Source organism: Capricornis sumatraensis, chromosome 10, assembly GCF_032405125.1.
Source record: "Capricornis sumatraensis isolate serow.1 chromosome 10, serow.2, whole genome shotgun sequence".
NCBI lineage: Eukaryota > Metazoa > Chordata > Mammalia > Artiodactyla > Bovidae > Capricornis > Capricornis sumatraensis.
This window is the reverse complement of record NC_091078.1, coordinates 53,922,939-53,940,043: the sequence shown is the minus strand read 5'-3', so window position 1 is coordinate 53,940,043 and position 17,105 is coordinate 53,922,939. Positions and strand designations below refer to the sequence as shown.

The following is a 17,105-nucleotide window of genomic DNA, read 5'->3' as shown; positions in this document are numbered from 1 at the left end:
TAAAGCGTCTGCCTGGAATGCAGGAGACCCAGGTTCGATCCCTGGGTCAGGAAGATCCCCTGGAGAAGGAAATGGCAAACCACTCCAGTACTCTTGCCTGGAGAATCCCATGGAGGGAGGAGCCCGGTAGGCTACAGTCCATGGGGTCGCAAAGAGTCGGACACGACTGAGCGACTTCACTTTCTTTCCGTAACTTAGAGTTCACATGCCACAACTAAAGATCCCACAGGCTGCACCTAAGACCCGGTGCAGCAAAATAAATAAATATTTTTTAAATTTTACAAAAAGGACAAAGCATGCTGTCTTCCCAGAACCACTTTTGGATAAGTAAACCCAGTTCAAAGGAACACCTGAAAGTCCAGCCACACCTTTGTTGAGTTACCAGTTGGTTTCTACTGGATGTCATATGTGAGGCTGTTTTGCTGGGTTGAAAGACCTTAAGGCTAGAGATAGGATGAGGCAGCTGGAGTTGGTGTAGGGCCAAGGTCAACATTAGATTCTGACACTCTGAAGGCTTGGAGAACCAACTGTCTGTGGCTTCAGCTATTCACATCCCTTGAAGCTGCAGTGGTCCTGATAAGCAAGTCACAAAACTAGGATTCTGCTCCATCTTTCGCAGCCAATCAATTTTCTGCCCCTCGCACATCCCTTCTCAGAGACTTCATGCCAGCCGACAGCTTCAGGCCAAGAGACTTTGAACAGAACCAATTCAAAGCTAGCCATGCCACTGGCTGGCCAGGAACCAATAACTTTTCTAGACAATCTGGAGTGAGATACAGGGACTGTTGAAGGTCCCAGAAGTTGGTACTGTGGCATGTGACAAGGACAGACAATGACCCAAGTTGGGTGCAGGTCAGTTATGGAGCTTCAGAGACTTCCAGACTTGTCAAGGACATGAACAAAGATGTGCAGATAGGAGCAGACGAGAAAGAACAAAGCTCCACGTGTGAAAATGGTTGCATGCGGACTGTGTATACATGCATGTAAAAATTCCTGTGAGATGCTGCTGTCGCCACTTAACATAAAAGATGTTCTAGTGGGTTTTAATTTTAGTGGCCAGTTCTATGATACTGTATGTAATGCACACCTGATGACAGGAGTAAGACTATTCAGTGAATATTTGTTGCATTTTATTACCATGGCCAGAGATAATTTCAGAATGAAAGTTTAGAGTCCTAGTTTTTTTAAAAAAGGAATGAAGCTCCAGAAAAAGAGAAAGCAGCTGCCTGATGACTTCTAAGACATTGCAAAGCCCAGCTGACCCACCTACAGTTCAGTTTCATGGGATTTCCCAGGAACCTTTCCACAAACCCTGTTTACACAAATTAGCCTTAAGTGGGTGAGTTCCTCTAGCCCACAACCAATGACCTCATTTGAGGAAAACATATTCATATATTTAAAAATCACTGGAACTTCCCTGGCGGTCCAGTGGTTAAGACTTCACCTCCTAATCCAGGAGGTGCGGGTTTGATCCCTGCTCAGAGAGATAAGATCCCACATGTTTCATGGCCAAAAAAAAAAAAAAAACATAAACAACAGAAGCAATATTATAACAGATTCAATGAAGTCTTTCCAAATGGGCCATGTCAAAAAAAATATTTTAAAAAATCACTGATTGAATGCCAGTCAGGCATAACTGTACTAAGCATTGCTGATACCCTTCTACTGGGAATTCAAACTCAGAAATAAGTACTCATTTTAAAACAGGTATATAAAAAGTGTTCAGAGGAACTGAAAAGAGGTACTGTGCAATATGCCTATGGGGTGGGAGTTGGGGTGGGGAGACAAAAAAGCTCCCCAGGAAAAGGAGGTGATGTGAGGAAGCTCAGCTAGAAAGATAGGGAAATGTTTGCAGGTGGACAAGAAGGTCACCCCAGGAAGAATGAAGCTGTTGTTGTCCAGTTGCTAAGTTGTGTCCAACTTTGTGACCCCATGGACTGCAGTATCCCAGGCTCCCCTGTCCTTCACTATCTACCAGAGTTTGCTCAAACTCATGTCCATTGAGTCGATGATGCTATCTAATCATCTCATCCTCTGCCACCCTCTTTTCTTCCTGCCCTCAATCTTTCCCAGCATCAGGGTCTTCTCAAATGAGTCAGCTCATTCATCAAGTGACCAAAGTATTGAAGCTTCAGCTTTAGCATCAGTCCTTCCAATGAATATTCAGGTTGATTTCCTTTAAGATTGACTGGTTTGATCTCCTTGCAGTCCAAGGGATTCCCAAGAGTCTTCTCCAGCACCACAGTTTGAAGCATCAATTCTTTGGCACTCAGCCTTCTTTATGGTCCAACTCTCACATCCATACATGACTACTGGATAAAACGATAGCTTTGGTAAAAATACAGTGGCCCAAGCAAGCCTAGCAACATTTGAGGACCATAGGAAGAGCATCATTGTGTCAGGAACAGAGAGGGGGGAGAGCAAAAGAGGAAGGGGAAACGGGACTTGTTAGCAATGATCTACATGAGAGAAATACTAAGAGTTTTAGATTTGATATTTCACCTAAATGGAAGACCATGGAAAGTTTGAAAAGGAAACATATGACTATTAGTATTGTAGGAAGGGAAAGGAAGAAGAGGTTGGAGTCAGGAACGCAAATTAGAAACTGGTGGTAGGCTTCCAACAAAAGAATCTCTTGACTAAGATAGGTAAAGTGGGGTCCAGAAGAAGAGCATATATCCAAAAGCTATTAAGGAGATGGGACTCGGCTTCCCTGGTGGCTCAGATGGCAAAGAATCTGCCTGCAATGAGGGAGAGCTGGATTCGATCCCTGGGTCAGGAATATCCCCTGGAGGTGGGAATGACTACCCACTCCAGTATTCTTGCCTGAATAATTTCATGGACAGAGACGCTTGGTGGGCTACAATCCACGGGGTCACAAAGAATTGGACACAACTGAGCGACTAACACACACATGTGGTGGAAAGCGGAGAATCAGTGATGACAGAGAGATTTCTAGTGGAGCAACTGGTGGTTAGTCAGGCCATTCACTTAGGTGGGGAGTCCAGGATTATTAGGTTATTACAAGACATTGAGTATAATTTCCTATGCTATATAATAGGTCCTAGATGTCTTAGTTTTAGTAGGAGAAATTTGAGCATTTTAAACATTAATGAGAAGGATTCACTGGAGAGGGAGAGTTAGAATTCAGGAGAGAGAAGGAATCAGGGATACTATATGATTCATAAGAGAAAGGGTGAGATTTGTGAGTTATGCAAGTATCTTGAATGGATCTTGAGCTTGGAAGATGTGTCCAGCTGAGAATGTGAAATTGGAATTGAAGATAAAAGCCAGGCTGGAGGTGGCATCACCCATGGATACTGAGAAGAAACTAGAGACAGGAGCAAACACTGAGAGATGTTGATGCTTAAGGAGGGGGCAGAAGTAAGGGAGGAGGCTGAGGAAACAGTGCCCAGAGGGCTCGTGGGAGAGAGTGAAGGTCTAGAATCACATGGGCTCTCCTCATCTCACGTCTGGGTCACCAGAAAAGCCTCTGAGGACTTCCCTGGTGGTCCAGTGGCTAAGACTCCGAGCTCCCAATGCAGGGGGCCCAGGTTCAATCCCTGGTCAGGGAACTAGATCCCACATGATACAACTAAGAGTTCTAACGCCACAACAATGATCGAAGATCCTGAGTGCCACAACTAAGACCCAGCTCAGCCAAATAAATAATTTTTTTTTAAGCCTTCTGACTGGCTTCCCAATTACTCCATCTCTAATGCACCATCTTCTGGCCCACCACCAGGACAGGGAGGCAGGGGGTCAGTAAACACCCAACAGACGTGTGATGGGTGAGATAACAGATGTCCTGAATCTCCATTTCCCTCCACCGTCTGCCTGCTGTGTAACTTTGGGCAAGCCCTCTTTTTCTTCCCATTTCAGCTCCCTCGTGTGTAAAATAAGGACACCATTTACTTTCACAACCTCATAGGGTTGTCCTAAAAATTACATGAGTTCCTGGCTGTGAGAGCGTTCCAAAACACTTGTAAATCACAACCCAGGCATGAAGAACAAGTATTCATCTCGAATTACTGTTTGCTTCATGGTTCATCCTTCCACAAAGAGTTCCACTGGCTCCCTTTCCTGGCTCCCAGCAAGGTAACGGATGGCTCTGCCACCACCCAATCACTGTCACCCCTTCCTTTTCAGGTCATTCCAAATCGGAGTCACAGTTAAACAAATGTAATGCATTTGCAGGTAGAGTTGGCAAGATGTGCTCTATTTATTTTCTGGCCCAGTCCTTTAATTGTACTTGGAAATAAACGGCCCACTACAGAGTGAAGATGAGAGAGTGGTTTGGAAAAAGAGAGAAAAAAGGAAGCTGAAGTGGATTTGGTGCAGGAGTGGGGCGGGAGGTAACATCACACAAATCTGAAAGAGCTGAGAAGAGACGCAGTTTCCTAAGGGCGTTCGGAGTGAAGTCTCCTTATTAGGTAGACTCCTGGGTCTGGGTTTCCTGGTCCCAGATCCCAACATGAGTCTCCATTTCATTCATACAAATCATTAAAGTCTCTCCATTGCCCACCAGTGTGCTGTATTCTATCCCCAAGTCTTCCCTCCAAAGATACCTTCTGAGAGCATCCTCTCCACCGCCTGTCAAGCCCAGCTCAAGCCTCTTCTTTCCTAAACTTATTTTGACAATTTTTTTCATGAGGACCATATTTAAATTCTTTATTGACTTTGTTACAATATTGCTTCTGTTTTATGCTTTGGTTTTTCAGCCTCAAGGCATGTGGGAACCTTAGTTCCCCCATCAGGGATTGAACCCACACCCCCTACATTGGAAGGCGAGGTCTTAACCACTGGGCCTCCAGGAAAGTTCCTAAATCTTTCCAGAACTTAAAGTCTAAACTATAGTTGGGCACACTCTTCCGTTGCTTCATGTACACTGGCCTTTTCCAATATCATTGACCTTAAACAACAGTTATGTACTGGACGCTTGACATCCACTTATCTATTCAAGGTACATAGTCTCCCCATTTTACAAAGGAAGAGATTAAGTCTCATGGAGCTATTTTTCACAACCTTTTCAACAGAACAATACTTTCTGTAACTACTGGTGAGAGTGTTATTTGTGTTACAGCTCTTACCAATTTCGCAGAGGGAAATTGTTTGCCCAAAGTTGGCAGATGTCAAGGCCTCCTGGGCACGACAGTAAAGTTCAGGCTGGTATTTCTCCTGACAGGTAGGGTCTGTCTCTTTGTTTTTCCTCTAGTTCCCCTAATGATGCCAGTTACTGAGGAGATGTCTGGGCATCTGGGAAAGAGGATGCCATCGTAAAAAGAGCTGCTGAGAGGGAGCTAAGAGGACCCCAAAGATCCATACTATGTTTCAAATTTCTCTCCAGAACAGAGCAAATATCAACCACATTCCAGCCCCTCACACCATCTTCATAAATCAGATTCCCAAATAGCTTTGGGTGAAAATGATTTTCTTTTCCTCTTCACTGTTAAACAATGCTTAATTTGCTAATATTTTTAATGTTATCTTAATCAGAGCAGACTGTGATTTTCACAACATTTTAAGCAGAACAGTCCTTTCTATATCTTAGCACTTTAGCCTATCGGAATGTTATTTGCAGTTCTGTGAACTGAAGCAGACTCACCACAATTAGCCATCACCATGGTAATTTTATGCCTTTTGTTTTCTGTTTTTGTTGCAAGTGCTCATCAAAGAGATTGAAGCTTTACTGATGAAACAAAATTCATTACCTGCCTTTGGATTTGAGTGCACCACATTTAAAGACATGTTTTCACATCGTATGGTGTTCCATTTCTAGATGACTTCTCAGAAATAAATAAAACGTACTGTCTAGAGCCAAGCAAGCTGCTTTTACTTGCTTTTCCTCGAGCCGGGACTGGCAGATTCTCTGGCAAAAATGTCATAGCCTTCAGTGGGAACATAGCCTCTGAGTGTTGGTAAAGCCTTCAAACCCTCTGCGCAGTCCCTTTCATTTTCTTGGATGACCTCAGATGCTACATGGTTGAAATGAAACTTGCTTTTCACATGGAGCAGGAGGATAAGTGTAAAGCTAGGGTCAACTGTCTGCAGTGATGACAGCCAGCTGTCTGCCCATCCCAGATGGCACTCCTCCTATCAAGAGGGGCATTCCATTTCCTTTAAACTTGAGTCTGGCCCTGAGACATCTTCCAACCATTATACCATGAAAAAAGTAATGTTATACAAACTCTGGAGTCCAGGCCTCAAGAGATCTGACGGTTTCCATTTTCATTCTCTTAGGATCCAAGAGCTGTGTGAAGAAATGATGCATGAACACCTGGAGAGTGAGCCCTCACCAGCTGCCAGCCGCTCTAGATGCCTGAGCTGAGGCACCAGACACATTAGGAAGCCTACCTTGGACATGCTGGCCGCAGCTAAACCCCCAGCTGAACAAAGACACATGATGACCCCAGCCAACACCATGTAAAGCAGAAGAACTTTCCAGCTGAGCTCAGCCGACCCACAAAATTGTAAGAAAATGAATAGCTATATCGAATGGTGGTTTTCAGAGGACAGGGGAAGGGGGAAATGGGGAGTTGTTGTTCAATGGTACAAAGTTAAAGTTATACAAGATGAATGTGTTCCAGAGATTTCTGGTCAACATAGTGCCAACAAGTAACATACTGTGTTGCGCACTTGAACATTTACGAGAGTAGATTTCATGTTAAGCATTCCTACAACAACAGAAAAGCAAAGAGACTCAAAGAAACACAAGAGAACAAATCTCTCAAACACACAACTTACTTTTTGGTAGTAATGCTATCACAGGGTGTATCATATGTGCAAACTCATCAACTTGTACACACTAAAGATGTGCAGTTTTTAGATCACTTCTATCACAATAAAGCAGGAAGAAAAGGAAAGATAAAGGGAGGGAGGGAGAGAGAGAATGAAAGAGAGAGGGAAGAAGGGAAGGAGGGAGGAAGGGAAGAAAGAATGAGGGGCCTCCATCTTCCCGGCATGCCCCCTCAATGTGGCCAGCAACATCATTTACAGGAATACTTAGGCACCACCCAAATAAAGCAGTTCAAATTGGAGATGGCTTCTGAATGTGAAATGATCCAGCTCTTTAATGTAGATCATTTTACGGTATTAATAAAATTGAGTGTTCTGGGAAGTGCCTTTTAAGTACACCAGGTCTAAGCCAAAGGTTCTAGAAAGCTTTTAGCTTAAATGCAAACTCACTGGAAATGTGAGACCTGCCAGCATTAAGGAGATGTCTGGCTGAATGGACAGGATCCAGAGAGACTATTCCCCTAGACCAAGCATCTCTGTGTCCATTTTCATCCAGGAAAGCTAGATAACGCTCAAAAGCTTAGACAGCAGAGAGCTGGGGAGACCAGGTAGGAAGCCAAAAAGAAAGGAAGGTAACTTTTGCTTGCCTGCAGGTGAATTCAACTCAAGAAAAACTGGAAGGTAAAAAGAACTGGAATTTCTTTTTAAAAATTACTTTGGAACCCAGTCATCTGTGACTAGCTATGACTGTGGGCAAGTCACTGTCCTTCCAGGAAGTCGCTGCAGACAACATTTCTTAGCACACAGAACTATCGTGGAAAACAAGAGAGGAAAGGGGGCCGGCAGGGTTTGTGAACCATGAGATGCTGTTGGTATGTGAGGAATTGTGATCACCCGAGCAGCAGCTGCTGCTATAGCCTTAGTGATCAAAATAGCAGTAATAAAACAAGGTAATACTCCTTAGTGGAACATTGTGGATTTTCTCCACAAGTAATAGACACTCTGATTTGACATCACTTCCCAAGAATTCCATGTGAGCATGCGCCAGGTTCCCATCAGGAGACAGAGACCACTCCAGTATTCTAACAGAGAAACTTTATTATAAAGACTTGTCATCTTGACATAAAATTCTTAAGGCGATAACTAAGTGAGCTTCCTGAATGGCCAGAAATGGGACTGGTTGCTAGGATATGGGACCTTCAGTCCTCATGAGGTTCTGGTCTCTCAGCTCCTGCCCTCTCACCCAGACAATGGGTGGGACCACTTCTCTGCCTTCCCCAGCTCCATGACAGGAACAGCCAGGAACCACCCAGGGTCATGGCAACAACATCCACGGACCTGACACTCAGTCGTGTCTCTTGGCTTTCTCGCAGGGAGCTTTGCTGCCTGCCTGCTTTGCAAACTTCTAGACAGCTGGGCTGAGCAAAGCATTAGGCAGCTTTAAAAATTGATGCAGGTGATTATTCTTTCATGAGACACCGCAAATCCAACAGCACGAGGCCAAGGGCAGACACGTGGCAGCCAGCGCCTCCCTCTGCTTGTTCCTTGTGGATCTGAGCCTCTGAAAGAAGGTGCAGAGACGGCCCCGGGCACAGCACACACCACCCGCCACTGAAGGAGGTGCCACCATGCCCTTGGCACCAAGGGCATGTGGCTCTGGAGGGCCCCTGGCGTGTCTCACCCCCTGCATCTACCTGCACCCCTAGATCAGCCATGGGGATGAAGAACTCACAACTATGGCCCCAGCCTCCATCTCTGCTTCCCTGAGCGGTGGGAAACCTCCCTTGTGGGGCTTTTACTCACTACTTTCCCAATTAGCACACTATTGGCCCTAATTTTCTCCTTCCCTCCTCCACCTTCTATTCTCTTTTTCTATCTCTCCTTCATCCTTCTTTCCATTCATTCCTGTCTGTCAGTCCATTTTTCCCTTTCTCATGGGCCAACTTACCGTAAAAGACCCTGAGGCTAAGAGAAATTGAGGGCAAGAGGAGAAGGGGCCAACAGAGGATGAGATCGTTGGATGGTATCACCGACTCATGGACATGAGTTTGAGCAAACTCCAGGAGATAGTGAAGACTGAGAAACCTGGCGTGCTGCAGTCACAAAGAATCAGACATGACTTAGAAGTTGAACAACAACATGGGCCCAGTCCCTCTCGATCTGTCTGTTGAGTTCTCTGTGTGTAGGGGGATGGGAGGAATCTGTCTACATTTCTCTGCACATACACACATGAGTGTGTGTGTGTGTGTGTGTGTGTGTATTTCCCTGACACTTTCTGTCTCCTAAGGCTTCTGGGCCTCTCCTTGGTCACCAATTTCAGCTTAATCTCTCTGAATAGAAAAGCACCCTAGAGTAGGGGAAGAACTCATGCTTATTCCCTTTCTGCTTCTGAAAAGAGGAAGTGTTGGCGGTGGAGGGGGGTGCATGGGAGGGGCAAGGGAGCTTCCTAGTGGTCCAGTGGTTAGGACTCTGTATTTCTACTGCAGAGGGCATGGGTTCAATCCCTGTTCAGGGAACTAAGATCCCACTAGTCACATGGTGTGGCCAAAAAAAAATAAATAAAAGAAAGAAAGAAAAGTGGAAGTGTGGCAAAGATTAATTCAGCTCAGGACACAAGTATAGAGTCTCAACTGTGTGCTAAACAATGAGCCACAGATGAAGAGTTCATTTCGACACATTATTTAGTAAGGGCCTACTATGCACTGGGCCACACAGTCACTCATTACAAGAGGCTCGAAGGGGAATCAGATGGAGGCATGTGCTATAGCTCCCAAGGTCTGGTAAGGGAGGCAGATGCATGCAAGCTGCTACAAAAGGGAATCTAAATCAGGCTGGGGGAGCAGTTCATCAAGAAGGGCTTCCTGGAAAAGGGAATCCTCCTCCTAGGCTGTTGGTTGGAATGAAAACTGATGCAGTCACTATGGAAGACAGTATGGACTTTCCTTAAATGACTGAACACAGAGTTACCATATGATCCAGCAATCCCACTCGGGTTCACATATCCAGAGAAAAGCATAATTCAAAAAGATCCCTGCACCCCAGTGTTCACTGCAGCACTGTTCAAAATGTCCAAGACACAAAAACAACCTGAATGTCCATCAGCAGATGAAGGCATAAAGATGTGGTATATAAACAGTGGAATACTACTCAGCCATAAAAATGAATGCAATAATGCCATGTGCAGCAAAGTGGATGTACCTGCAGACTATCATACCAAGTGAAGTAGGTAGAGAAAGACAACTATCCCGTGGTCCCACTTATATGTGGAGTCTAAAACATGATATAAATGAGCTCATCCACCAAACAGAAACAGACTCAAAGAAAACAGACTTGAGGTTGCTAAGTGGGTGAGGGGGTGGGGTAGGGATGGATTGGGAGTTTGGGATTAGCAAACGATTATATATAGAATGGATGAACAACAAGGTCCTACTATATAGCTCAGGGAACTATATTCAATGGCCTATAATAAACCATAGTTGAAAGCACATTTTTTAAAAAAACAGAAGTACTTCTGGAGGAGGTGATGATGAATCTGGAAAAAATGGAGATGTTACCCAGATGAAGACGTGAGAGAAGGCATCCAAAGCAGAAGGTACGTCATGAGCAACAGCATGAAGGCAAAAAATAACCAGCTGAGCTCTGCAGGAACCTATAGCTGCCCAGGCATTGGTGCAGGTAGAGGAGCGAGGAAGTCTGAAAATGGTCGCGTCATATGACGTCTTAGGAGCCAGGCTGTGGGGAATCCTGTTAGCAACCCTGCCACGACCCTCAGCACCTGCTGTTCCACATAGAGTTTCTCCCCACACATACCTGCACTCTCTGCCCACAAGGCCAGTGGAGCCCACTGGGCACTCTGCAGGGCAGGTAATTACCACCCCTGGGAATATACTCAGCCAATGACCAACGGGGGTTTGGGGAGAAAACCTGGGTTTAGAGCCTTTTTAGTAACAATTCTGTGGCACATGCTACAGTCTCTCAGGTGCCCCACAGGTGATCTGCTCACAGGCACATTTTCCCCTTCCCCATCTCAGGTCCCCACCTCTCCTCCTGTGTTCTCGTCATCCCCCAAATAAACTACTGGCACTCAGTTCTCTGTCTTAGGGTCACCCTGCCTTACACAGGCTGATGCAGCCTCCTGTGGGTAGGAGGGGGCCCCCGAGAGCCTCTGAGAGGAGCAGCACAGTCAGGTCTGACTCTGGATGGACACTCAGGTGGTTGGTTTGGACAGTCGGCATAAGGTAACTGCACCAGCCCACCTAGAGATGGGGAAAATCCCAGTGGGGAGATGAGCAAGGGCCAGAAATGCAGAGAAGAGAGGGCTCCTATCGATGAGGTGAAACCCTTTCCTTTAGGCCAGGAGCCAGCATGAGGAACTCCGCCCATGGCAAAGGTCATGAGGAAGGAGGCTTAGGCATACGCAAAGGCGGGATTGAGCCTCAGGAAACCCCCTGTTCCTGAGCATCTACCCTCTAAACCAGAGTGCCTACTTTACTGTTTTATGCTCTCACCTATACCTCTGACTTTACGGGGGGCTGACCCCCCACCACCTCTCTCGGAGAAGGAGTAAACTTGCAGCTCCAGTTAATAAAAATTCCTGGGCGTGACAAGAGTATTTCAACTTACAAACTCCTCTGAAGGTTCTCTAGCCTGCCTGAGCGGGTTCGTCCGGCCACATGTGATTGTTTTCAGCCTCCCAACCGTGAGAGGCATGAGATGCTTTAAACTTTCTATATACAGACTCTTTTGAGAAGTTAGAAAATTATTAGTATAGTATAGTAGATTGATTAGAAATTATATTGGTGAAGGGTTTTCATTTGTTGAGCCAATATTTGCTGCTAAATCTCCATATTCCCTGCCCTTATAATGAATATAACTAGCATATAGGAGAAATAAGTATTAACCTTTAAGATTAATCATGTTAAACCTTAGGCTAAGTAAATTCCTTTCTTGATTGTAACCCACTACACCCTCACCCTATAGGAATGCAACTTTATTTGGAGGGTGGTGCTTGGTTTAAGAAAAAATCACCCCTGGAAAAAATAAGTTTTCTGGTTGACTGACCGTTATCAGAAAGGGCCATAAAATGTCAGCAGGCCTCATGGCCAGAAGATGATGTAAAACCCATAAGACCTTTGTATACATTTATATGAAGCACCTGATTTTGAAAAGGGTCAGGTCTGCTGACCCCCACGTGACTCTGTATTCATCCCTATGTATAACAAAAAGTATATAAGAAAACCTGAAAAATAAAGAAAATGGATCAGTTTCTGGAAAGACTGATTCCCCCATGTCGTTCTTTCTTTCCCCTTCTGGTTGAATTCCCATCTGGAGCGTGGATGCTATTCCACATAAACCAAGTTATTCAGCCTCTTTTTCTCCACTAATTTTCCTACTACACTATTCTTTTCTAATCTCTCTTTATACTTCTAATTAAATAGCTTTTTTCCTAGGACACTGATTCCATCTCCCCTTCGACTTACCCTGGATCCACCGGGGCTGGACCCTGCCACATTTAAGGGCTCAGCAGACTCCCATAATGCACGCGATGAACACCAAAAAAAGGTAGGATTCGACACCAAGGAGTCTCAGAGCAAGCCAGCTGCCTCCCCCAAGCAGGATGCCAGGAAGGAAGTGGCAAAGGCATCCCCAAGATGCTAGCACCAGGTGGCACTAGCAGTAAAGAACCCACCTGCCAATGCAGGAGCGAGACGCAGGTTTGATCCCTGGGTCAGGAAGGTCCCCTGGAGAAGGAAATGGTAACCCACTCCAGTATTCTTGCCTGGAGAACCCCATGGAAAGAGGAGCCTGGTGGGCTACAGTGCATGTGGTCGCAAAGAGTCAGACTCTAGTGAAGGGACTTGGCATATGACAGGTGAGTGGTGAAGAATGAGTCAGAGTCTGGCAAGAAGGTAGGGACTCTGAGCCCCTAGTGCAGGGGGCCCAGGTTGGATTCCTGGTCAGGGAACTAGATCCCACATGCCACAACCAAGAGTTCACAGGCTGCAACTAAAAGATTCCACATGCTGCAACTAAAGATCATGCATGCTGTGCCTAAGACCCAGCACAGCCAGATAAATGAACAAATACTAAAGAAAAAGAAAGTGGAGGAAACACACGCAGGGTGAAGAATGACTGCTCAGAAATCACCAAATAGTTGAGATGGAGAGCAGAGGGTGGGGAGCCCCAGGCTAGGCAGGAGGGGGTACACCACAGAATCCCCACCACTACTACTCTTGCTCAGCCTGAGTCCAAGCCTGCACTGAGCTCCACCAGCTCACGGGAGGCCCTATGCTGAGGACTGAGTGCCAGGAAGGCGTGGACCAGACACCCAGAGACGCCAGCCACTCCCCTCGCCCTGCGTGGGGACACGTGTGCATGGCTGGGGTGCTAACTCCTCCCCCCATCAGAGTGGGTGATCCCGCCAGAGGTGCGAGTTCCAGCCCCTGTTTCATTGGGACGAGAGCATCAGCAGAAGTCACGGAACTTCACACAGCTAGAGATGGAGGTGAAGATGAGAGTCCAAAAAGAAATCCCACACAGCCAAGGTGGTGCTAGTGGTAAAGAACCCACCTGTAAGTGCAGGAGACATAGAGACTTGGATCCAACCCCTGGGTCAAGAAGATCCCCTGGAGGAGGGCATGGCAACCCATTCCAGTGTTCTTGCCCGGAAAATCCCACGGATAAAGAGCCTATCAGGCCATAGTCCATAGGGTCACAAAGAGTCAGACATGACTACAGTGACTTAGCGCGCGCGCGCACACACACACACACACACACACACACACACACACACACACACACTCAGTCCAAAATACGCAAGCAAACAGATCAAATCCCTGCCCACTGAAATGTCCCTTTGGCTAAAACACAGCAGCATTGATTTATTGATTTCTGTCTTTGCTGAGCGTCTATGGAGGGGGCATAAGGGACCCAAAAGATGGCCAGGAAAAGGGAAAGTGAAGAGAAGGCTGGGTGTGGATGAGCTGAGTACAGAAATCATTCCTCATAGGAAACTCTTCAGGGAACACAGCCAGCTCATCTCCTTCCCTGACTGGTGCTCCATGAAACAGCTCTTCACATTGACCAGCACCAGAAGACTGGCTTCTGAGAAGCAAGGGATTCTGGGAAAGGAAGAAGTTAGCATCTGCTCACAACTTTCTGCAACTGAAAAGTTGCCAAGTCTGCAAAGTAGGGGCTATGAGTTGCATTTTATAGATGATGAAACAGCCTCGGAGAGGCTTAGGAACTGGCCTTAGACCACTCAACTTGTCAGATGCCATCAGAATTCACACTCATATCAGTGATACTAGGTACTTCCTTAGTAGTCCAGTGGCTAAGACTTTGCACTCGCAAAGTAGGGGGCCCAGGTTCAATCCCTGGTCAGGGAACTCAATCCCACATGCCACAGCTAAAAGTTCACATGCCACAATTAAAGATCCCACATACCACAGCTAAGACCTGGCACAGCCAGATAAATAAAATAAAATAAATAAATATATTTTTAAATGGTTCTATATTGTTTTTTGCCCAGAAGAATAAATTTGACTAGCCCTGGGTTTGAAACATTAACCATCCTTCCCACCCTGTGTTTAAATTATTTGTTGTACAGCAGAAACTAACACGATATTGTAAAGTGATTATCTTCCATTGCTTCCCTCATAGCTCAGTCGATAAAAAACCTGCCTGCAATTCAGGAGACCCGGGTTCGATTCCTGGGTTGGGAAGATCCCCTGGAGAAGGAAATGGCAATCCACTCTGGTATGCTTGCCTGGAAAATCCCATGGACAAAGGAGCCTGGCAGGCTACAGTCCATGGGGTCACAAGAGTTGGACATGACTTAGCGACTACAACACCACCACCAAAAAAAAAATCCTCTGATAAACCATATTGGAAAAGAATGCATGTATGTGTACAACCAATCATTTTGCTGTAAAATAGGAGTTAGTAATGTAAATCAACTGTATCTCAATAAAAATAAATAAGAAAGATTTGCTTGTGTAAGCCAGCTCATGGTCTAGTCGATATTTGCACATTTTGTTAAAAGCCTTTTGTTTTTAAAAATAAATATTAAGAAGTACTTCAAGAAGTACTCTCTACTCCAAAAGACAGAAAATCAAGTCCATTTTCTACATCTGCATCTCCATTCCTTCCCTGCAAGTAGGTTCATCAGTACCATTTTTCTAGATTCCATACATAGGTGTTAGTTAATATACGATACTTGTTTTTTCTCTTTCTGTCTTACTTTACTCTATAAAACAGGCTATAGGTTCATCCACTCACTGCCACTGACTCAGATTTGTTCATTTTACAGCTGAGTAATATTCCACAGTGTGTACGTACCACCTCTTTATCCATTTATCTGTAGAGAACAGACTTGTGGGTACAGCAGGGAAAGAAGAGGACGGGACAGATGCAGCAAGCAGCACTGACGTACACACCCCGTCATGTGGAATAGACAGCTGCTGGAAGTTGCTGTATAACACAGGGAACCCAGCCTGGTGCTCTGTGCTGACCTAGAGGGGTGGGATGGTGGTGGAGCGGGGAGAGGAAGTTCAAAAGGGAGGGGCTATCTGTAGAATTATGGCTGATTCGCATCGTTGTATGGCGGAAACCAACCCAACAGAGTAAAGCAATTTTCCCTTAATTAAAAAATAAATTTAAGGAAAAAAGAAGAACAACATAGGGATATATTTCAGTATATAGACATATCTCCTAATGTCCTCCAGTGGTAGGATTCCTCAATGAATTTTTTCTAAATCCCTCATTCCTCTTCCTACAGCATTTTAGGAAAAGTCGGCTTTGGAGTCAGACTTGGTTAAGATTACTGGCTCTGCCATTTCATAATTCTGTGGGACATGGGACAGTCACCTACCCATTCATGTAAGCCTAGAATTTCACAGGTTTTGTTATGAAGATTGAACATGATATCAGTATGTGCCTGTAACCCAGAAGACTATCTACTGATCCCTTCCCAGCCTCTTCCCATTCCCCACACAACTTTCCCCTCTGTGGACAATGCAGTCACCTCCATAAACCAATAATTTCAAAATAAAGATGATATAACCCTTGGCTGGCTTGTCTATGAATCCCGTGTTACACTCTATACCTAAATGTGTCTAGAGGGTGTGCCCTTAAATTCTATTTGAATGACTTCAGCTCTTTCAAATCCTGAAAGATGATGCTGTGAAAGTGCTGCACTCAATATGCCAGCTAGTTTGGAAAACTCAGTAGTGCCCACAGGACTGGAAAAGTCAGTTTTCATTCCAATCCCAAAGAAAGGCAATGCCAAAGAATGCTCAAACTACTGCACAATTGCACTCATCTCACACGCTAGTAAAGTAATGCTCAAAATTCTCCAAGCCAGGCTTCAGCAATACATGAACCGTAAACTTCCAGATGTTCAAGCTGGTTTTAGAAAAGGCAGAAGAACCAGAGATCAAATTGCCAACATCTGCTGGATCATGGGAAAAGCAACAGAGTTCCAGAAAAACATCTATTTCTGCTTTACTCACTATGCCATAGCCTTTGACTGTGTGGATCACAATAAACTGGAAAATTCTGAAAGAGATGGGAATACCAGACCACCTGACCTGACTCTTGAGAAACCTCTATGCAGGTCAGGAAGCAACAGTTAGAACTGGACATGGAATTAAGATTAGATCTCAATTACAGGAGAAAAACTACTAAAAATTCCAACATATGGAGGTTGAACAACACACTTCTGAATAACCAACAAATCACAGAAGAAATCAAAAAAGAAATCAAAATATGCATAGAAACTAATGAAAATGAAAACACAACAACCCAAAACCTGTGGGACACTCTAAAAGCAGTGCTAAGAGGAAAGTTCATAGCAATACAGGCATACCTCAAGAAACAAGAAAAAAGTCAAATAAATAACCTAACTCTACAACTAAAGCAACTAGAAAAGGAAGAATTAGAGAACCCCAGAGTTAGTAGAAGGAAAGAAATCTTAAAAATTAGGGCAGAAATAAATGCTAAAGAAACAAAAGAGACCATAGCAAAAATCAACAAGGCCAAAAGCTGGTTCTTTGAAAGGATAAATAAAATTGACAAACCACTAGCCAGACTCATCAAGAAGCAAAGAGAGAAAAATCAAATCAATAAAATTAGAAATGAAAATGGAGAGATCACAACAGACAACACAGAAATACAAAGGATCATAAGAGACTACTATCAGCAGTTGTACGCCAATAAAATGGACAATGTGGAAGAAATGGACAAATTTTTAGAAAAGTACAATTTTCCAAAACTGAACCAGGAAGAAATAGAAAATCTTAACAGACCCATCACAAGCACAGAAATTGAAACTGTAATCAGAAATCTTCCAGCAAACAAAAGCCCAGGTC

At 44.7% G+C, this 17,105-nt stretch overlaps 1 non-coding gene across 1 annotated transcript; it reads left to right on the top strand.

Moving 5' to 3' along the window:
* The first annotated feature begins 9,178 nt into the window (after window positions 1–9,178).
* Window positions 9,179–9,251, top strand: TRNAR-UCU (transfer RNA arginine (anticodon UCU)). Its single transcript has one exon. It is a non-coding gene; the product is annotated as a tRNA-Arg (tRNA).
* Window positions 9,252–17,105: the final 7,854 nt, after the last annotated feature.